General features: G+C 51.5%; 1 protein-coding gene across 1 annotated transcript in view; it reads right to left on the bottom strand.

Moving 5' to 3' along the window:
• Nucleotides 1-22,911, bottom strand: part of LOC119096362 (rap1 GTPase-activating protein 1-like) — a 47,254-nt gene extending 24,343 nt beyond the window's left edge. Inside the window, 1 exon segment of the mRNA XM_037219214.1 lies at nucleotides 22,820-22,911. The gene's annotated coding sequence lies outside the window, so the exon portion shown is untranslated.
• Between the last annotated feature and the right edge of the window lie 1,052 nt (nucleotides 22,912-23,963).

The raw sequence follows: 23,963 nt of genomic DNA, 5'->3' as shown, positions 1-23,963 counted from the left end.
GAGCGCGCCGCGCCGGGCGGCGCCCCGCCGCCGGCGATGCCCGCACCAATGGCGGCGTGGCGCTCCAGTTGGGAAACAGAGGTGCGGCCATTACGGCGCCAAACGGACGAGCAACAACGGAAATTGAATGGAGGGGAAGAGGACAGGAACCATAGATCAACCCAGGAGGACGTCGAGTTCTTGCAGGCTTCTGGCCCTCCTGACGTTATTTTACTTGTGAAACTCAAATCTCGCGTTCGTTGTTGCATACACAGCCCCATTATCAACCTTCCTGACAATATTTTGGGGGCGAAGTATGGAATGGCTGCAGGGCTGCAGAAACGTACCACGACGTACTGACCCCATGCTGGTGGGATTTCACACGCCTCACGCACGAGTGCAGGATATTTCCAGGCGGTGGTAGAGTGGCGAGCGTCGCTGGCGACGCGCGGGCGTTCGTGCGGGCCAGCAGATGTCCTGCGTCGCACCGTGACCCCGGCCGCCCCGGCCCGCCCGGCGTCGTCGGACCCGTCTGGCGGAGCGCTCCGTCGCGGAGATTAGAATCTCCACCCGTGTTGGGTAATGCGGCGGACACTTGACTTGAAATGATGTAACTGTCACTTAAGACGTTGTGTAATCAATACACCACAGCTGAATCAGGAACGCGTGAGAAGACGTAGTGTCAGCTCAAACTGCACGTACTGAGGGAAGTGATCAGTAGATCACGGTGTTCTGGCACTGGAGCGTGCAGTGCCTGAACGATGGAGGCCCCATTACGAACCTCCGTAACGAGACTACTGCCGTGCAAAGGAAACGCAGTAAGAACAATAGAAATGTGAGCATTCACTTTCCTTGATAAGGTCCACATGCGCCCCGTGTCCGCAAGCCATGAACTGAGTGAAATTGTACCGAAGCACCGGGAAAGGACCACTACCTACTTCCTAAGCAGCGTAAGAATTGGTCCCATGACATAACCTTAGATTGAAGGCAAGCTTCTGCAAAGACCTGGACGCAATATGGCACGAGGTCGAAATCCACATCCGTCCCCGACCGCCGCTTCACTGAGTGATCGGGTGATTTCTGGGGTATATTTGCCAAGCGCAGGATAATCGAAATTAAACGCTACTTTCAATGTCAAGAGCGCACGCGCACTAATCAGGCCATCTATCGCCTGGAGGAGCCGATAATCACGTAGTAAGTCACACACCCTGACACGAGCACGGCGTATCGCTCAGGAGGGTGCAAGTGGCGCAAGGCCGCAGCCAATAGCATGATGGAAACGGTCACCATGCCCCAAATTTAGCGCAGATCTCCCAGCGTGAGACGACCTGAGACCCATCTTGCGAAGCGCAGGACTTTACTCACTCTCACTCTTACTCACTGACCATATAAGGCTTTACTCTTATCCTTACTCACCGGCCTTTAAGTGAATATGGGTGGGTGAATCTCAACACAAACTAGGAGCATTAATAGTGAACAATACCGAGCGATGCTTCGCAAGCACTGAGTTTATATGGATGGCTTAAGACAACCCAGCACGAGATTGTAGTGCAGAGCCTAAAGCGCCTTAGCAGGCCTAAAGAGCCTGCACAGCCAATGTATGGCCAAAACGGCCGTAGGCAAACAATGCACGCCATGAGCTTACGCAATGTTTCTTGGATGGTAACTTCAGTGAGTACCGGATACATGTGCACAGGGGTCTTCGTTGGTAGTCGGTTTGCAGTTCCCAGACACTTGCCAAAACACCGGGAATCTCGGAACAGGCACTGTCGCTTGCGCTGTTGCCAGTGGCATCGCCACATTCCCAGACCAAACGGTTTGCCCGTCGCCGCGCCGTCGGTAACGGCGCGCCGGGCCGGGCCGAGCGGCGACCCGGTCAACTCCAGCCCGGCGGCCGACGCCCTGCGGTCGCGGCCCGGCGCCCTGACAGGTTAACTAGCGCCATCAGCGCCGGAGCCGCGCCACGACGGCCGCCGGCCGCCGGACGACGGGCGCGGCGCTTCCCAGGCGCGCGCCGGAAGAGGGTTGAGCTGGGGCGCGGGCGCGGCGGACAAAGGCCGGCGCGCCCGGTGTCGGCGGTGGCTCGCACGGCGCTGCTAATGGGCAGCCGGGTTCACACGGGTGCTGCGGCGCTGGCGCCGGCGGCGGCATCGGCCCCACGGACCGTCACTTCACTTCGCTCGGACGCCGCTCAATGAGGTGGTCAATAGCGCGTCCGCCTGCTGGCGCTGCTGCTACAGCGCATGAAGGCGGCGGAAATCCTACAGAACGATATTACATTTTACGCAATACAATCGCTGCGTCGGCCTAATGCGATATTGAATGCGACGCAGTGAAAGCCGTGTGTTGGATTATTACGATATTAATTGTGTGCAATGAACGCCGTACGTCACATCCAGTTACCAGGACAATGCTACTTCTGGCTAATAACACGTTGTTCGTGCGCCAGACAGCCCGAGATTGAGCCGGTAGCAACATCTTATGAAATACGACGAGGTATTACTCAACTGCCATTTCCAGGCGTCGGATTACAAACTGCTAATAGCTACGAACTGTAAACGAATTTATTGTACAGGTAACTGCCTCAATTTCCGTCCTTTGTTCCTCTCGTGCTCAATACCATCTCGAGCAGTCAAAACTATCTTTTTAAGATGTCCCACGTTGGCAAAAAATTACAGTCTGGACCTGAATGAAATATGAGCTGTTTTCACTAAGAGAAGGTTACTTCAAAACACTCCTCGAGATAGAAGAGAGCAGATTCCGATGGCTTTTTAGCATCGGAACACGTTTCTGAATTTTTACCCCCCCCCCCAAGCAGGGGCTGCCCACCGTGGGCACCGTCATGAATCCGATGAGCGGAGAACGCAGGGCTGTTAAGGCATAATGAGAATACCCCCTTCTCACGCTACCCAAAACATGACCAAGCCAATGCAGGACTGACAAAGTTATCTGCAGCCTGTGCCGCGAGAGTCGATCCATGCAGCACCGCCACCGTCGTGCAGACTCTCAAAGAGGCTCCAGGTGCGGACGATGGCCGCTTCAGACGCCAGATGTGTTGTCAACGGGGCTGGCGTCTGCTTGAAATGCACATGAAAGATTCAACACCGGTGCTAAACGGTGCTGCTTCATCTGGCAAACGGTCGTGCCATTTTGTGAGGTGATACTCGGACGAGGAAGCAAGCGGTGTGCCAGACAGAGGCTGATCACACCCAGGGGTGGAGTGTAATCTGTTATGTATATTTATAGGCTGGTAATCATAAACGAATCAGCCCTGTGAGTGTTCACATACCCTAAGCGCTGCATAATGTCTTAATGGTTCGTTGGTTCGTTTCTCGCCACAGTACGTATTAAGGTAAGAGAAAGAGGGAGGAACTGCGGATTTGGAACAACAAAATGTTATAAGCATTCACTTAGCCACACCCATACCATCCTTTCCTTTGCTGGTGACTTCAGCAAATCCCGAAGGAAAAAATTGTCAGCTTTGTGTTCCATTTTCAGCCGAAGGATGTAGGCTGCAGTACTGTAGTAATGCTAAAGCCGATACTGCGCTCCCGCCTCCCATGGAGCCCATAAAACCTGTGCTATGCTGTGCTGTGCTATTCTGTGCGTGCATGCGCGCGTGCGTGCGTGTGTGTGTGTCGATAAGGTTTTACGATGCACGCTGCTGTTGAGGCTGTATGACGTCACCTGCCTCACTCCGACAGGAGAGGCGCGTGCCCTTTGTTGCGGTGCGAAAACTTTACAGCATTATGAATGCTTCAAGGGATCCTAGTAGACAAAAGATACCAACAGAACCAGCAAAATAGGACGCAAGATTCTAAGCATTTGACTCAAGCGGGAGTATTCGGCAGGCCAGATCACTTCATGCATCCCGATCCAGTGTTCGGAGGCACCGACGCCAGGTGGTGAAACAACTCTGTCACGCTAACTATGCATCAAAATCGTAGCAAACAAGTGTTAAGTTATTTCAAGGGGTGAAGGTTCCCAGTCTGCGATCCATTATTGTGCGGAATAAGAACTCCTTCACCAGCACTCCGACAGCCAAAGTCACGCGGCGGTGGCTGCGAACAGCCATTAATGGCGTGAGCCGCCTCTTGTGGACTCAGGGCTGCCACTTATTTGCAATCGCTCGAGTGCTAAACACACATGAGTCCTCGTGTTTCGCTAATTCCCTCGTCGGCTGATCGACCGATCGACCGACAGCGGCGCCGCCGGCTTCAGGTACGTGTCCCTGTCCAGTCCGTCTGGCGGCGACACCGCCGGTGCCGGAGGCGACGAATTGGACGGAGCGGCTGCCGATGGGGGGGGGGGGGGGGGGGAGGGGGGACGCGTCTTCGTACCAACCGAATGGCAGCAGGCGCTACGGTGTCACCACACGAGACACTTTTCTTTTTAAAACAATTGAAAATATACTTTCGTTATCCACTAGACATCAGTTTTAATCACGACGCAAGTCGTTTTGTGATGCGCGGGACCAGTTCCTTGTGGCGATTTTTCTCTGAGCGCCAGACGAGCTCCGAGGGGGTCAGAGGCAGCACGTGTCGCGGAACGGTCTGGAGGCGTTCGGTCGATTCACCTGGCACCCGACCAACGCCGGGTCACCGAGGTCAAGCAGGTCGAGGAAAATTTCCCTCTGCAGACGAATGGCAGTCCTCTTCAACGGCGAAGCGTGGGCGTTACAACGAGCTGAGCACACTCTGTATTCATGACGACCCAGGAAGGCACTGCAGGACTACCCGCAAATGCCAAAACTTTTTGGTGGAAGAGCATGGAAAACGCATGAGCGTGAAGTTTTCTACTTTTCCTTTGCATACTTCAGAGTGTTTTCAGTGCTTGTTGTCTAGGCACTAGAAGCGTGGCAAGATGGCCATCACTTGAAAAAGAAGAAAAAAAACGTCGAAAGGAGCAAGCAAACGCCGAGCAGAAAAAGCAATGCCTGTCACTTTGGTCGACCTCTAATGTACTTGCACTTCGCGCTCTTACATTCATTTTGGCGCGCAGGAGATCACATTCCCTGGAATCACATTCAGGGATCACGGAACCGAGGTTGTGTATCTCCGTCTATGTAGCTTTAGAGTCCTAATCCCCCTTAACAGCCAAACCATATTCTGCTGTTCCGTGACGGGCGTGATCCAAATAAGCATTAGTTAATATCGACTACATAAACGACGTTACAAATTGTGCAGAGCTTCGGAGGGCTCTAACAAAGCAACGGGACAATAACGGTCCTAAGACAGGCCCACTTTGCCCGTGTTCTGTCCCCTAGAACGAAAAAAACTACAACCCTTAGCAAAACTCAACCGCTACCAATGCGCAAAACGTTAAAATCATAGAGCGTACACAGGCTGATTCGGTTCAAAACACTCTGATATCATGAAATGAATGTTACGCCGTAAAAATGTGCACAATGCGTGCGCCACGCTCTCGCAAGGCTCGTTGTGGCATCTGCAGACAATGCAGCACAACACACAAACGAATGGCAAACGAAAAGCTACGATAGTGATTCAGCTGGTATGACACAAATGTTGAGGCATGTATACAGGACAAAAGTAACGTTTGTGGTTCCAATATAGCTCATATACCTAGCTGAAACATTAGGTGCGGGAAAATTGTCGGAGTCTGTTGTTCAGTGGCGTTCGGGCCCTATTCCCTGGCTTAATAGTTGTGGTCCTCACATCTAGTCCCAGCATAGGTATCTACCAGACTAGCAAACATGTTTGAAGATCTTCGGTGAAATAGCAATGGGCGTTCCAGACATAAACTTGCATTCATTGATCGTCAACTGAAATGCCGTCAGCTTTTGAAGTTTGATTAAGTTTGATTCGTTTGATGAAAGGTCGAAGCTGTCAATATTAGCCAAAGACGCATACTACGCAATTTTACGACCAAATGTACTTAAAATATCTGAGCCTTGTTCACAAACAAGAAGTGAGTGTGGTGGACAGGTTTCAGATGACATAATCTGGCTTAGACATACGTGCGCGAGTGTTCGCTGTTGGCAAAAAGCTGCTTTCATCGCAGAGCGATTTGTAGATCCGAATTGCGAGCATTGCGATCACTTCCAGAATTCAAAGCAGCTGTCACTCACGTTATTGAGATTCAACAGCCACGCAGAATTTGGAACTATTAGCCAATATTCCACCGGCAAGGCCGTCATTGTGCCACGCGTGGCCAATGGGACGACACCGCTGCTTCAGTTACCCACTGGGACACCAACACGTCATTACGGCACCATATGCCGCACACGCCAGGCGAAAGTAAAAGTATCTCGCATCGTTTAATAACACCATCGGCGAATTTTACGTCATTTTTGCCGCAGATGACGGCCGGCGCGGCTGCTAACCGTCGCCGTTTCACGCTCCACTGGGCGCCGGTGGCCGACTCTGTCCGGGGTGCCATCTGCCGGACCGACCGGTCTTTGTCGGACTCCGAGCCGGCGCCGGAGATGGTCACCGCGTGGGACGGCCGGAGGAGACGCGGGCCCGCTGCGGGCAGGCTGAGGGAGATGTGTGGGCCCGGTGGGAGATGGTCACCGCGTGGGACGGCCGGGGGAGACGCGGGCCCGCTGTGGGCAGGCCGAGGGAGATGTGCGGGCCCGGTGGGAGACGGCCGTGGGAGACGCGGGTCAGTTCAGAAGCAGCCGAGGGAGTCACAGGTCAGGTGTGGGATGGCCGGAGGAGACGCGGGCCCGCTGTGGGCAGGCCGAGGGAGATGTGCGGGCCCGGTGGGAGACGGCCGTGGGAGACGCGGGTCAGTTCAGAAGCAGCCGAGGGAGTCACAGGTCACGTGGGAGACGGCCGGGGGAGACGCAGGTCCGCTGTTAGACGGCCGAGGGAGGCGCGGGCCCTCTATGTGAAGACCGAGAAGGACGCAGGTCCGGTGAGAGACGGCACTGGCCGCCGCACCGGTCGGCTCAGGCGCCGTGACGGTGACGTAAGACGAAAGTGGAAGGCGCACCTTATATGGCCGGTTTGCCTCGACAGCCCAGCCGTACACGGTCCAAGCACAGAGAACACCCACGTACGCACGCACGCGTGCATGCACGCACGCTACCGAATGTGGTGACCTTTGGACCGAAATGTGTGCGAATAAACACGAATGTGATGTCCGCAATGAATAGCGAATAATTAGTACAAACCAACGAATCAAGATCAAATACACCATTAATTTATCTAATGAATCCATTAGTTGATTCATCAGGGGAATATTTGTTTGATTCGCAGTTCAGCATCCGGTCGCGTTGCGAAAAAGATGCTAATGATAAGTACTAATGCAATGCTGATGGCAATGCTCCGGATTGCTGCAACTGCAGCAGCAGCGGGTGACAGTAAAGCGCCGCTTTCCCGGCCTCTCCTGCCACCGTCCGATGCTGCACGTCGCCGCAGAGGGCGGGGAGGGGGGGGAGGGGGCAGCGCAGACGGGCCCCGTCCGTCGGCCGGTCCCGGCCTACCGAGCGACGAGCCATTCCTCGGCATGAGGTCCGATCGTAATCACCGCTCTCGGGCCGTCCCGAGCCGGACAGGCGCGGATCGTGGAGATCAGATCTGACGGCTGTCAGCACGAGCGGGCGACAAACAGCCCAGCCGTGCCGCTCTCCACACGCTCGGACCGGGCCCGGTGGTGGCGAGGAGTCGCCGGCCAGCCGCCGCGGGCAGCCCGGCTCGCAGGCGGCCGGTGCCTGCCGACTTCGCGCCCTCTGCGGCTAGGCATGCTTCTTAGCTTCGGGTTTTATCTGTATCCTGCCACGGTGCGATAACAGGCTGTTGTGTTGTTGTTGTCTCAAAAACACTCGACAACTTTCAGGTGAAACAAGGAATTACTACTAACTGAAAATTATTTCCCAAAGGAACCTCTCTTGCTGCGTCTGAAAAAGTTCGGCTCCAGATTAATCCGAGCGGGGTCCTGGGTGATCTCAGCACTTGAGTCCAGGTCCAAAATACGCTCCTCTGCAGTGCGCCGGCCGCGGGGAGCGCGGCCACGGAGGCGGCAGCCTCGCAGGAGGCCGCTCACTGGCAGCGGCCGGCGGCGGCGGCAGATGGGTGGAGGCGAGCTGCCAGCGCCGGCACGGACGCTCCATCCGTCACCCTCACAGGCCGACAACAATGGCCAGCTCTGCCGGTCATCAAACAATTATTACAACACCGGCGGCTGGCTCGCGTGTGCGAAACACGCAACTTGTAGCCGCGTGAAAGGCCAGAGGAGATCCCGTGCTGTCTCTGTCTTTCTCTCTTTATCCTCCTTGCCTTCCACCTCCTCTCTCCCTCATCACCTCTCCCCTATTTCCGTCTTTCTCTTTCCATCTGCCTTTCTCTTCCTATACCTTCCTGCCACAATCCATATTGGCCTTTTTCTGTTTTTTTTTTCTACCAGCTTTGCGTCCACTACCATCCACTCTCCCTCCTCCTCTCGAAGCCACGTATCTGTGCCGTCGGCCGGTGCCAGGCTGCAGTCGTCCACCGACCCATCAATCACAATTACCGCCCCGGAAAACATTGGCCAACAAGCAAGCACAAACGCCGCTAACGAAGTCCGATCGATGAGCGAGCGCTCGCCAGGTGGCAGGCCGGGCGCCGCCGGCCGTCAGGTGAGCGGTGAACGACGACTGCCCGGGCGCCGCTCACACGGCCACCTGTGACGGTGGGAGCGCGCCCGGAGCAACGGCCCGCTCGGGTGCCGCCCAGGGGTCACTAGCCGAGCCGGAGCGGTGCCGCTCTGCCCACGCGCGCCGCCGGCCTGGGCGGCCTGGCCGGCCGGGCCGGCGCGACGCCCGCCAGCGCCGTGACGGCGTCGCCGGCGACAGATGGCGCCACTCTGGCCCCCTCTGCGGTCACGGACGGGTGTCTGCATAGCGGCACGCGCGTCACAGGGCGGACCGGTCATGTGCCCGCCACAATGGCGGCACGTCGCGCGGCGCCGCTGGCGGGCAATGCCTTGACGCGGCCCGGCCATGACGCGGCGCGGTCACAGTCACCGAGTGTGTGTGCTAAGCCATGCCATCTCCCACGAGATTGCCAGATCCACGGCGTCACACAACGCCGCCAAAGGCCCTGTTCTGTGGGACTGCACAGGCGTGGGCACACACATTAATCAGTTGTGTTAAGTAAAAAGCAAGGCCATTCCCACGTACGGAATACGTATGTACCTTGAGGTACCAGCGCTTGTTTGGAGCTAGCTATCAGTTGCGCTTCGCCTCAGAATTAATACCTGAGCGGACTCAGTGCACAGCTATCAGGAGCTAGCATCGTGTCGCTTGACGCCTAAATCCACGCTTCAGCCTAACTTGATTGCCGAACGAATGTATAGGGAATCAAGCGAGGCAGCGGGGGTGAAGTATCCCAGTCACACTATTTTTTGCCGTGCCCGAGCTGTGAAGCATGGCTACATATCGAACATCAAAGGGCTAAAGGCGCCTGGGAGTTGCTCGGCAGAAACTGAAAAGAATATTAATAGGTGCAAAGGCCAATTTTCCTGCTACAAGCTGGATGCCTGGAAGTTTGGAGGTCTGGATGTCTGAAAATCTGGAAGTCTGGGTGTCTAGAAGTCTGGATGTCTGGAATTCTGGAAGTCTGGAAATCTGGAAGTCTGTAAGTCTGGAAAACTGGGTGTCTGAAAATCTGGAAGTCTGAAAGTCTGGATGTCTGGAAGTCTGGAAGTCTGGAAGTCTGGATATCTGGAAGTCTGGAAGCTGCGCAAGTGGCCGGGCTGGAAATGCAGACTGGCTTTCACAAAAATGGTGTGATTGCCCCGGGCAAACAGGACCGCCAGTGACCGGAAATGGTGAGCAGCCGCATCAGTTTGGCCTCTCGACAGCTGGTCTGTGATGTTCAACTGTTTACTCTGCGTGATGGGTGTTTGGTATCAGCTCCGATTAAACAAGGCAGGCAGGCCGACCATACTCTGATTCCACAGTGTTGACGCGACAGGCTTAAAATAAGCATTAATCTTGGCCGATGTTGCGTTTTTGGGTTCCGAGTGGTTTGACACGGCTTAGCAGATGAATATGCATATGTCCAAGGAGTTCGAGGATTTTGTTGGTCCGGTGATCAAGCATACTTTCGTGTCATTGCGTACTCCTAATCGAACTGCGGTCTTCAGTTAGAAGCAGCCACTCTGTAATGACCAATCAGATCAGCACTCAACAAAGCACACATGCGAGCTCTTCAATGCAGTTCCATCTCAAAAGCATCGGCTTATGAATTTATGAGAAGTTTTACCATGCATGTGGAATCAATATCATTGCGTGCTACTACAGCTTGCTTCCCTATTGTAAATCTGAATCTGCTGCCAGATGCTGTCTTGCAGATTACGGACGCATCGTAAAAGTCAGCCGGAACCAACTGCGACGCAGCCGGCTGTTGTTTGAGGATGGCTGTGTTTTACTTTGTAATTCGGGGAAAAACTGATCCGTTGGAAAGACGCCGATTGAAGTATATGCCTGCCATGTAATTTGCGTCCGGCATAATGCTTAGATTTTGCACATTTTGCTCCATCCTCCTCTAAAAGCGTCTTAGTATGATTGATATAATAATTTCAGAGGTAGGTATTGTGTAGGCAATAACCGCACTGATGACATTCAAGAACCAGCAGCGACACCATTCCTACACTTCCAAGTCGCTCCGGTTCACGCAGGTTGGAAGAATGCGTTCATTGAACATGTTTGAGCAGCCTTTGCCTCGGCAAAGCGTTCGCCACATGGCGGCCCGGACCCTTCCGCGAAACGCGCCCGGCTGTTGGTGACACGCCCCAGGACAGCGAGATTGAAACACCCACCAGCTCGCTAACGCAAACAACTCGGCGACCGTGGCGACACGCCGTGTCACCGCCGTCCAGAGAGGGCCGGCCCGAAACGGACGGGAGGTGGACAGGAGGCCTGCGTCAGCCGCCGCCGAGCGGGCGACCACCTCGAGACCTCCTGGTGAGCGGACCACGCCATACCACAAGCACACGCCTTGGGGACGGATGCAAACTCCGGCAGGGGTTTGTTGTGGTGTTATGAAGGCCTAAGCAGCGCTTCATTCAAACCATGATTCCCATTCTTGTATGGTTCGCATCCTTGAAACGCTCCGTGACCGGTCGTGCCATGTTGGCCACGCTTTGCGTCTGTCATGATGTTAATCTCGGCAGGATCTGCAAACTCTGTGGTACTCGCCTCAGCTCTCCACAAAGCACGCGAATTGGAGAGTGAATTGGCCAGAACGGACATGATGTTCACGCAAGTCAGATAGCTGTTACCGCATAATCATTGCGGTCCAAAAAGATCAAAGGTCATTAAAAATACAGGCCGACAAATGCAACTAGAAAGTAAACCATACTGGTGTACCGACGAAGGTGAAGGAGGGGGGGGGGGGGGAGGGGTTCGTAGGTGCTATGGCATACCCACTTTCCGCGATTGCTGACCATTAACCAAATGGCGATGAATGACAACAATCGACTTCAACGTTGATTTTTGCACCCTCACTTTTTGAGTCATCTCTTTATCTTTACCACAGGTGACAGGGCAAGTTTGAAGAGCAGCGACCTCTCCGTGTGTTTTTCGCCATCACGTTCATGCCATCCGAGCCCGCCATCACGCAACGTTGTACATGACAGCTAATTACAGCTGTGGGAAGCTGCCTCAACCGGGAAACGATTTCGCATTCCCAATCAAACCGGGTAAGGGCATGAGAACGGAACCAGCCCGGTATGCCCTCAAATTCAAACGGATCACATGCGCCTTAAATGCATGCTTATGTTCTTTTCAACAACAGTTTGAACCAAGTCTCTCGTTGACGATTAATAAAAGGCTAGTACAAACGGCTAATACAGAGTGACCCTAGGCCGTCTCCTGCTGCGGCCCAGCCGACCAGCCGCGCAAGACTGACCGTGCGAGGAATGAGCCAGCGCTTCAGCTGTCCTCCGAAAGGTTCTCGATTTTAGAAGTCCGCTCTCATGGCTTAAGGCATCAAACTCGCATCCCGTGGCGAATTTCGCGGGGAAAACTACAGCTTTGTTTCGGAACTTACCGCACTTGCTCACACGGATCAGCTCAAATTTCTCTATCTTTAGTAACTGGCGCCCGGAAGCGTGGGTCTGCAGACGAAAAGTTGATGGTGTACGGATCCCTGCGGTGCAAATCAAAGCACCGGCGTGTTCCCTGCTGTGCTATGTAAAGCCGTGTGCAATGGGCGGCTAACAGGCAATAAGGCGGCTTCTTGGACTTCCGCATACATGGTACGCTTTTTTCTTCACATTGTAACAGATTCCAACAAATACTGATTTCACGGCAAGTGATTACCACTGAATCACAAATTCGGCACAATACGAAACTATAATTGAAACGAAAGATATTAATCTTAAAGAAATAAAACAGCACAACACGCACGCACACCACCGCACATAACTTAAACATATCGTATCGTATAACGGGCGCCGAGATCATGTTTAAGGGGCGCTAATAACGCTCTCTCAACATCCTGATTGTCATCACCGGGGCGCCCGACCTGCTGTTGTTGACCTCCTGAAGCTCGCTCAGCTGTTAGCCCGGCGCACGATCACCGATGCCGCTTGGCCTTGGGTGGCTTCGGCTTTGTGACCATCTTCGAGGATAATGGTGCGTTGGTGCTTGTGTATTATTGGACAGGTGGTGTCGCGGTTGGTGCGCTCCGGTATGTCAGCCCGGCACGTCATGAAAAAGCTGGAGAAGTGTTGGCGCCTCAACTAGCTGGAGTGCAGTTGCGCAGAGTGTACTGGTGTGTGGTCTCTCTTATGATCGTCTCAAACTGCATTCGGCCGGATTCTCATCCGCCTTTTTGGACGCCATCGGACTAACACTTGTCTACCACGTGCTTGGCGAAATGGACTGCTTTGTCGATTCGGTGACATAGGTTCTGCGTCGCAGGAACCCAGGCTGACAAACCCTAGGCGATTGGGACTGCGTGGCTGCTTAACAGCTCTCATGGCTGGTGATTGAAGATCTTGCTTAGCCTTTTCAGTGTGGGGAGGTTCCATGGCAGAATCGCGTATCCCGAGGAGCACCACTCGTTGGGGTCACTCACGACGCACGGCCCTCCATGCATATCATGTTTTTGATTCAGAAGTAGGAACTTGAAAGACAATGTAGCTGCTTCGGCTTGACCAAAGCAGCTCGGCCTCACTGAGGTGGTAAGCTCAGTGAAACGACTCAGTTCGTGTTTTTTTTTCCAACTTTAGTAACGCACAACACATGGAGCGGTAAGTAGCGCCACCTATAAACAGCACTGGAGCCCTTGATCGCAGTGAGCTAGAATTGTTTTGAACTAGGGTAGAAGTGAAAAGTTCCATCGCAAAAAGACCGTCCGGGAGTGAAAAATTCCATTGACGAAAGATGGAAATTATGAGCTAGTGACTGATGTGGGTGCCTGACTAGTGACATCTTAGGCCATTAAAGTGAAACAGAATACATTGAAGCGTAGCAACTTCATGACAGTGTAATGGGCAAAACAAATTAGCAACACCAATAATTGGATGCTGCACTTTGCACTATCCTTCCACAGCATTTCTAACACAAAACAAAGCAAAGGAATTAAACAACAAAATAACAACAGAAAATCCAACAGGGATAAAGCACTCAAAAAAAAACTTGTACTCCTACACAGTAGGTCATCACCAAGTCAAGCACAGTACACATACCTCTCGCTTCTGTTAAGATGGGGTCAGGGAAAACGAACATTTTGTCACTGTTTCTTACAAAATACCAAGGCTCATTTCCATGAAAGTAGCCTAACTATGCCTAACCTAAAGAGACCTTACTTTATCTCATCCTGTCTAACCTGTTGGTATCACAGCAGCAGTTGTGAGTTACTGATTTCTGCGAAATTCCTTTTGTCACTTGCCATGCACTTAACCAGCTTAATCCAAATTAGAGTAGCCCATATGTTGAATGTCATCTCAGCTCACCTATCTGTTGATGGCAGCACCTGTGATAAAACCATGATAAAGCTCATTTTTTGGCTGGTGTCAACTTGCATTTGGATTCAGTTTATTTGTGTATGCCTGTTGACATCAGACAAAGTTGACAACATGCAAATGAAAACATTTTGCTTGTCTTTTCAGCTGCAGCAAAGGCATCTATTTAGGCTTGCTAATTCACATTTAATGACATAGTTTGAGATGTTGGCTTCATATTTTCAATGGAATGGTCTGAATATTTGCTTAATGCTGATATTTACATCATATTATAACTGTTATGCAGCTTAGAGCATTCCAGTGTTAAAAATATGGTGCATATTAGCACCATATTGCCAGTCAGCTAACCATGACAACTATGGAAAACATCTGGTTAAAGCAACCATGAGGGGCCACTTAAAAAAATGGGACAAGTTATCGAGAATATGAAACAAAATAAGCCATTGCATGCCTTGTGGCATCATACTTTGCCTTAGACAAAATTTGATGGCTTAAAACAGCAAATGGCTAACTATGGTTACAGATCGCGTGGTGAAAGCAGGTGAGGCAAGCAATTACTTGGTTCGCAGAAGGCCCACTGGCTTTTTCAGGGCACACTTCTTCCTGGTCCCCCAAAACAAAAAGTCAGCACCACAGTTTGCACAGTTTGCTGACAGATAGAGTCATCCCACTCACTCCCCAAATATGAATAGCAATCACGTCCACCAACCTACGATATTAAAACGTGAAACAAGTAATAGGTGTGCATGATAAACATTTCCGGAGGGCAGAATTTCGCCACCAAACACTTCTGTATTAGCTGCGTCAGGTCTGTCCCAAAGCTCTATATGACAGCAAAAGGATAGGCTTGTCAGGTAGCCTGGTGAGTTACACACTCGAAAGGCTTAAATTTATCATTATCGAGTACCGCCATGAACTAAAAATGGCTAACCGAGGGTTTAACAGGGCAAAAATGGCGGTAAAAATAAGTTTCATGCTTTAAATTGCCTCCTTCATTCCTTGTGAATTGTTCACTCTTGGGTGCATACCAAACATGTTTGGGCGGCTGCCGAATTAATCGAATTTATGTACAAAATACGCGCAAGTTTGCACTTGGAATATCTTGCACGGAAATAGGTCAACATTTTGAGCAACAGATGGTACCTCTAAAGTAATGGGAAAGTAAGAAAAAATAAAGTGGTATCACACTCATATGATACCAAGAAAAACAAAAGTAGTTAAATAAATATAAAGACTGATACCTTTTGGAAAACTTTTGTTAGCAGCTGATTTGATTTAAAAGCTGTTAAAATAAATGCTCAAATTGTGATATTCATCTTGTAAATTTTATTAAGAAGACATTTCTTGAATTTTTCACGGCAGCATTTCGGGAGTGATGCGATTTAGTCGTCAAGTTTCTTCGGGTAGAAGAAATACCTGGAGCAAAATTATCTACCAGGCCTTGCTGGTGTTTCCACCAGGCTCTGCTTCCGTGGTGTGGTGGTGAGACAAAAAATTGGGGATGCGTGAAAACCTTGCATTTGGTACACTGCCGCCGATTGTAATGCCTTTTGTACACAAACCAAGCTTGATGCGTGCAAGCGGCTGGAGTCGCCGGGGGGGGGGGGGGTGTGGGGGGGGGGGGGGGTCTTGGGCTTGAAGGTACCTGGCGCCCTTGCTCTGTGCATACATGGACATGATTCAGTTTACGTGAGGCAAGACATGGCCATAGGTGTCCAGGTTCTGTGGAGCCCTGTATATGCATGGTGGCTTCAAGTGAGCTCGATTTTGTATGACATCTAAAAACCTCAGAAAGGGAAATATGGGTTTGGCATGTGCGATTAGACAATGTAAGGCGGGAGTGAAAAATTTACATAAAATATGGGGAAAAGGAGAGAGAAATTCCTCCTCGCAGCGTGTTGCTTTACACCCAAAGTCGGCAATTCTAGGACACTGCCTGATCGGCCCACGGCGCACCGCAAACGGCGCCCTCTATACAAAGAAACTAACCGGTCCCTAATTCGTTAGTGGCGTCACCTATAGCAGCGCACTCGAGCTTCAACCATGAGTATTGGGTTTCACTGATAGGTGGCGGTGGTGTCGCATGACGAGACCTGCCAATCCTCTGCGTGGTATATAAAATAGAAGAATTGGCAAAGAGCTTAGAGCCATAAACATGCTAGAATGATATGGTAAGTGGCATCGAATAGCCAAAATTGTAGTGGAATGGTGTCGTTGGACGTTGGCGGGCGTTCGCACCGCACCAACCACTCACAACGACCGCCCTCGTCAATCTACCCACCATGCTTTGTAATGAAATAGGAGCGTCCATAAATCATGATCACGTTTATGGCCACTTTAAGAGCCCTCTTTGATAAATTACACACCGAATGTGCGGGCTGAGGCAAGCGTTCCCTGGTTACACGGGCAAGTGTAACGTTGCAAAAGATAACGTTCGTTTGACCTTCAATTGGGTCCATGTCCAGCTTAAAGGTTTTAAAATATAAAAGGAATTACATATGACTTGCTACCAAGCGTGGGCGTATGGGTAACATTTCCATTTCTTTTTACACATCGGTTAGGCGCCATGAAAACCCATTCTCCCAGTTCCGCGCGTATCCAATATATGGAAGCTCCATAAAGCATTTAGAACTTTAAACCTCAATACATATGCGTCACATGACTGGGTCAAGCGACATTGCGTATCTCTCGGTAAAATGTAGCCATCCTTCATCAGTATCGGCCCATCCGTCGTCGTGACGTGTCGCGTGTCAAATCAGTTCATAGAATTCCAACCATCCCACGTGGACACAATTCAGCTTTTTCAACAAACGAGCAGGGCAAAACCGCGATACGAAAGACGCTAAATAATCTATTTTTCCAGCCGCCATTAATGCATCTGAATGTGAACTGCAAAAAGTTCTTTCAGGCATAAAGTGCCGAAGATTTTCCTTGAAATGTTTCTATGTGACAAGTTAACTAGCGCACGCTCATAAGACTAAAGTTTCGAGCCGAATCTTTATGCTGTATGATATAATTGACCATCTCAAGGACAGCAGTCTAAAACGCACATCCAATATCGAACACGCATTATCGGGTGTCTGATCGCAGGAGCCAAACGCGGTCGACATGACTTCCACAAAGAGGTGTGGAACTCATGTCGACCACGTCAGCCTCAAACCAGACTTATAAGATGGCACGATGACCCAGAGTCACAGAATTCTTCCTTAAATGATGAAAAACATAGAACATCACGGCGATTTTAATCCAAATGAAAGCACGATCAAGCATCGGCCCCGTGCTAAGCGCATGCTAATAAGTTACCTAAAACCTTAGGAGGGCTCCTAGGGTTCTTTTCTCGTCTGGTGAGGACAAACCACCTCTAGATATCTACACATCTCTGTATGCGCTGTAGATTGAGAATATCTGATGTCAGGGTGAAGCAACGTATTTGGAAACGTCTCCTCGCGTTGACAACAAAACCATTATGTCGAACATAGGCCCACATGTCATTTAAAGTCATGTAAAGCACAGCTTAGGAACTGAGAACAGCAATTATACTTCAGGTTGCATGCGTGGAAAGTTGAAGCACTTTCTCCTAACCATCATGTCATTTTTCGTTTTTGCCTGCCGATCGATCTTGACGCCGCAGCACGCCTGCGGAGTTCTCTTCCACATGTGCTCTATGGAAGCCGCACACTGCGGAGCTGCATCAGCATCGTGGCGCTAATTCACGTTCTATGGAAGCCGCACACCGCGGAGCTGCATCGGCATCGCGGCGCTAATTGACGTCCTGTGGAAGCCGCACACTGAGGAGCTGCATCGGCATCGCGGCGCTAATTCATGTCTCACAGATCGATCTTGATGCTGCAGCACGCCTGCGGAGTTCTCTTCCACATGTGCTCTATGGAAGCCGCACACCGCGGAGCTGCATCGGCATCGCTGCGCTGATTCATGTCACAGTAGAACGACGCAGTGACCAAAGGCCCACCTTGCAGTGGATAGTGACGAATTTACCGACCTTCGGCATAAGCTACCGCTGAAAGTATTGCCCTCGCTTCAGTGATAATCCGTGAAAGTGAAACTTTCCTTACAGGCATAATCCTTTTAAATCCTAGCAACGTGTTACAAAGATAGCTCCAAACCAGTTCGAAAACTGCTGGTTAGATTTTAGCACCTGTGTGTTTATACTGACGGCATTGCAATGCCTATGACATGAACAAGTATGCGACTAGCTTCAACCTTTCAAAATGTAACAAGTCCCAACATTTTTTCGGATATTTAAAACTCGTTTCATATGAAATTCATTCGGGACAAAACACTCGGTCCTGAACACGAGTGGTCAGGAAAGGACCGGAAATCCGAGTTGTGCGTGAAAGATCTTCACTTAACATTGCCACTGCCTGACCCGCCGGTTACTACTGAGGCCATCGTTGCTAAGCGACACACCTTGGCAATTCGTTTGAACTTCCGGCACTTTTGATCCAAACTGCCGTCATGTTTCGATGAGCCTGGCTGAATGACGCGTGCGCGGTAGGATTCAGAACATACCAATCCCAAGCATTTTTACGAAGGCTCAGCGCCAGTATTTTAGTTACCCCGTGGCATATTTCAGCCCGGTGCTGTTTAAGGTGTTGCGCAAGCCGTCGCCGCCTGGAGGTTAATTGAAGCCCTGCCTATTATCTCAGTATATAATTATCGGACCGCAGAAATTGTAAAGAAAGTCGATAGCTCTTGTCATTTTTACGTCAAAAAACATTATGTTGATATCTGGGCCATGACTGATGACGTAACGGACGACGTTAACTACCTCACAAATAATCCAAACAATGTGTCAACTTCGGGGCATTGTAGCATCCGTAAAAATGCCTACAGAAGTTTGAAGCTGACATCAAAACAAACGTTGTCTTTCTTTAATGAAGGTGCAAGTCATGCTAACGATGTTGAAAGTTTAAGTTTAATCAGGTTACACACAGTAGCCTTGTAGAGAGGATTACCCATTGCAACCTTGGGTGACCTGTCCTTTTGTCATTGGTTTGAAAAATGTTTTGTGTGAAAATGTGTACAAGTAAACCGGTTTCTTCCAACTTCTCAGGTGATCGTACATCAAGGGTTAATGAATGGACCCAGCATTTAAGGTCCGAAAAATAATCAAATGTTGGTATAATTCGGTGCCAGAAACGCATTAAAATACGAGAACAGCAGCGGTAAATCTAGTGCAGAATCGGTAGCTGTGTTTGCTTGTAATCCCCGACAATGGTGAGCATAATACCCGCAGTGTTTGGCCCCAGAAGCCTGTCCTGAAAATGACTGTGAGTAAATGACAAATCCCACTGAAACACTGGCACTGGAATTAATTTAGACATTAAACTTGGTCAATATGTTTGATTCAAATTAGACCAGGTCATCACTAAATGATCCATATTAAGGCCTGGCAGTAAGGGACCGCTTCAGATCGGATCTGGATACGACTAATGGATTCGGTTCCGTACAGGTGTCGCATCGATGCATACCAGACATGACCAACATCGATGACTTCTGATTAGACCAGACCACCAGCGTTGAACTTGGCCCACCACTGACCTCAACTGCTTGATTCCGATTCGACGAAACCCGCCCATTAACCCATCACCGTCCACCCACGTCACGGCGTGGAATGATAACCAGTGATGGCACGTCTCTACCCAACAGGCTGCGAAACCCGGGTCAGTAATTCACCCAGCGCTCGTCTTGCCACACATCCTCCGCCGGGCTTAACGTTGAGCTAGTGGATAAATAAGCCGGTAATTCATGACCACAGAACGCACCCATGGCGCCGGCGAGCGGCATCCATGAATGCCGATAACCATCCTCGGCTCGGTCGACCCCTCGTCGCATCACTCATGCATGCAGAGAAGTGGCAGTCAAGGCACGGCGGCGAAACCATAGCGAAATAGCGGCGCTATAATATACGCCAGGCTCGGACCTGGAGAGGGCAAATGCGAGCCTGACTATGCGCGAGCTCGTAGGTGAACGCGTGCATGTATGTGTGTGTGTGTGCGTGCGCTAGCTACGCACGCAGCGTATATAGATACTAAGGGAAATAATTTTGATAAACATAACTAACAATACAAATATTGAAAAACCCAGTAAAATATTGAAAGCGACTATGGTGAATGTGAGGATACGCTTCTACTGTTTGGTAGAGCGTCAGATACCTGACTACTAGCACAACAGACTATAACTAGAAATAAACGTTCATATCTACTGGTGGAGTTACTCCGCTCAGCTGAGGCTTCCCTGCCGGGATGGCAGGTTCGGAGTATTCACAGCGGTCCGTATTTGCCGAAGACCTAAACGTTAAATAGTTATGTGCAAAACATTAAATTTAACAACAATTTTGGCTGTGTTGTTGCTAGCGGCGCAGGAAAAAATGGCTTTCAAAAGTCGCAGTGGTTTACATGAAACCAGTTCACTAATTGTATGCCACAACGTCCTTCATGTTCTCACAAACTGGGCTGATTTTGCAAACAATCTGTGCCATAATTAGACATTACATAGATTGCAACATTTTAATGACATTTTTAGCAAACCAACATTTTAATGGCATGAGCGCAAGACGACGAGACAGACTGAAGATCGTGAAAACCTCCGACAAAGGGCCTGCGCTTCGGTACTACCGCGTTTGTCACCCTCCTAGCTGTCACACAGGCCGGTGTATTCGATTCACGCTAGCATGACGACACATATCACCTCATTATGGGTGACCGCCTGGAATAGTGCAATTACTGTTAGCTAATCTTGATCCTCCTCATAACAGAGTATTGGCAAAACCTCTGGCATGATGCATTCAAACAGCTTGGGACACATCCATGACACGCGAAGCCAAATGACCTGTCCTCATTTCCTCCACCCCCCGAGAAGGCCACATGGGGTGGCCGTGATGCAATCCTGCACTGACGTACGCTCACCACGAGGGACGGTAACAATTACTTTCACGCTTGTTAAAACACAACCAATCCCATTAAAATGTTTTTACACTCAAAGGTAATTCACTCTCCAAGCTGACGATTTGAAATGGTAATAGGCGGGATGACAAAGGTGGAAAGTGAAAAGCTGCGAAGTCCGCGGGCGAAATTTCAAATGTACGTATTAATTTGTTACGGTCGTCGTAAGTTCAAGGTCATAGATGTGACTTACGGCTGGCGCATGCCATCTCGCTTTCCTACTCAGGCGACGCAATGTCCGACATAATGTGACACAGGCTGATGGGCTGAGGACTGCTAAGCTGGGCGATTACAAATGACGGCAAAACGAGAACAGGTCGGGCGAAGCGAGCGGCAATCCAATACAGGTGATTGAATAACCGCAGCGCTGGCAGAGGTAGCCGACGAAAGAACGAGGTCGAGGACACGCCTCCCACCAACAGTTCGTGACAGCCGGCGTCATTTATTTCCCGATGGCGCGCGCCGAGCTGAATCACGTGTGGTCGGCCGGCGCGTAATGAAAACAGATGCCGGCTGGCCACCCCCCGCCGTGTTACGACACGTGACGTGCGACCGGCGGCGCCGGGCGGCCGCATACATCAGCCACGAGGCTGGCGGTCCGCCGCTGACGAGTGTGAGAGAGAGAAAGAGCCGCAGATGGCCGCAGCGTCGACAGCCCGCAGGTGCGCCGCGCCGACCCGTCCGAACCTCGTCAGCAGCACACAGCGAAAGTAGCGACGCAACCCCCGCGGACAGGTGGTGTGCCGGCCAGCTGCAGCGATGCTAGACGTCGGGTCGGACCCGGGGTCAGCCGCCTGGCGCTCCGAGCAGCGACGGAGGGAGCGGCGGCGGGGCGGGCCGGATCGAGCCGCCGCCGCAGCGCCCTCAGGCGGTGATTCAACCAAGCTTGCGGGCCGCCCGACGGCGGGGGTGGGAGGAAGCGATCCCGGGCAGACCACAGACGGGCCATCAGACAGTCCGGGATCCGGGAAAGACCGGCGTTCCGAGACAGCCCGTCTGGCATTCCGGCACGGACCATCCGCTACCCGTAGCGACAGACCATCCCACCATGCACCCGCAGCGGCAGACCATCCGACACTCAGGGACAAACCATCCGATACTCCGGACTGACGACCATCCGACATTCAGGAGCAGGATATTTGACATTTCGTGACAGACCAGCCACCATTCCGGGACAGACCATCCGGCACTTCTGGACAGACCATCCAACATTCCGGGACAAACCACTCCACACTCTCGGACAGACCATCCGAAAATCGCGACAGATCATTTAACGTCAATGGCCATGACGCTTAAGACTGAATACCACCCTACAACCCTAAACAACCCGTTTGACATGCCCGAACAAATACCCGATAATCGACACGGAGAATCTGACAACTGGGACATTCCAAAGACCGGGAAACGCCCGTTGTCAAACGACACGGGCCCCTGGTTTCCATACAAAGCGAGAGAAGTCAGTCGCAGTCTTTTTAACCTTCTGACCTCCTTCGATTTATCAATGGTTTTGCTCGGTAAATGTCACATTACACATCTTGATAAGCCGGACAAAGGCGCAGGAGCGAAGCCTTCCGCATCATTTTGTCATTTTCAGTTCGGGAGGTTCGCGGGGCCGCCAGAACCCTAACGTGAGCAAGCAGAGGAGAACAATAGCTTCCGCTGTCTGAGCGGGCCACCGAGGACATCCATTAAGCCTCCAGAGACAAGGCCCGGGGATAAGCGACATCCATACGCGTCCGGCTATCCACGCGGCAGATGCCTTCACGGAGTCGCGCTAACTATGCCGGCTATTAGCGTCACCGCCTTCACGCCGCCCGTGCGTTCTGAGTCGCTGGAGTGAAAACCCGACCCGCCAGGCCGGGCCGGGCCTCACGCCCCCGGGACCGGGACCGGGACCGGGACCGGGACCGGGACCGAGTCGGAGGACTCCGGCTCGCGAGCTGCGTACTCACCGAGGCGTTGAAGTAGGCGGGCAGCACGCAGCGCTGGTCGTCCAGCCGGCTGTTCTGCAGCCGCGCCAGCAGCTCGATGAAATCCTGCGAGTCGCCCTGAAACGGCCGACACGTGGCTGGAGCGGCGTTGCAGACGGGCACGCGGCACACTGTGCTGCTTGAGCACAAGCGACTCCACCGACGTGCACTGCGCAGGTGAGGTGAGCCAAGAAACACGGACAATATAGCACTGACAGAGCGGCCAGCACCCCCACACGGAGGGAAACAAGACCCTTGTGTGCCGTCACCAGGTGAGAGCCGCGATCCAGCGTACCCGCAGCGCAAGCCACATTTCGACGTGCGTGATGATGTCACTTGTCTCCAATTACGCAGAATTTAACACGGCATCTATCACATTCCGTGGAAGGAAGCGACTTACCAAACTTTGCGTTCTCCCGACCGCAAATCCGTGGTACAGCCTCCATATAGGCCAGCAGATTTTCGGATCCACTCAAGGAAGATCAAATACTGAAAGACTATGTTCGGTTCAAAAATGCAGTTTTTGGTTCAGTTGTCTACCTCCCTCATCCCCCTCCCACATCAACCACTACCGTCACACCTCGAGAAGGAAGAGGGTCGATTTCGGGGAGAACCCCTTTTTCGTGTATGTTGGGGAAGGCTTAACCATTTTACCTGCTCTCTCCCCTACCCACACCCTAGCTTATTTTGCGACGTCACGCCCTGATTCGACCGCTACCTATGTCGGATCGGTTAAGCGGGCTTACGCCTGGTTTGGATTCGGAAATGATTGCATAGCAATTAAGGATCCATTTAGTCTGTCTTAGCCCCTAGTCACAACGGAAACGAGATATACCGCGATTTCGACGGCAAAGGCAAAGCATGTCTGCTTGTGTGGCTTTCAGCTAACATGCAGTGACGTCTAATCATATTATTGTCAACGTAACGCGCCGTGTCCACAGTTCTCATGCACGAATTGTCAAAAAGCAACTTAAAAAACATCGACAACAAGATAGAGTGCGTCTTATCTCCAGAAAGCGACGGATCAACGCCGTGTTTTTGCGAGAAAACACGTTTCGATGCGTCATGCAATCTCCCCAGATGTATGCGACCGCACTAGATAAGTCAGTCCAAACACGTTACTGGG

The sequence above is a fragment of the Pollicipes pollicipes genome, unplaced genomic scaffold, assembly GCF_011947565.3.
Source record: "Pollicipes pollicipes isolate AB1234 unplaced genomic scaffold, Ppol_2.1 Scaffold_4295;HRSCAF=5057_pilon_pilon_pilon, whole genome shotgun sequence".
In the NCBI taxonomy this organism is placed as follows: Eukaryota; Metazoa; Arthropoda; class Thecostraca; order Pollicipedomorpha; family Pollicipedidae; genus Pollicipes; species Pollicipes pollicipes.
This window is presented reverse-complemented; position numbering and strand designations above follow the sequence as displayed.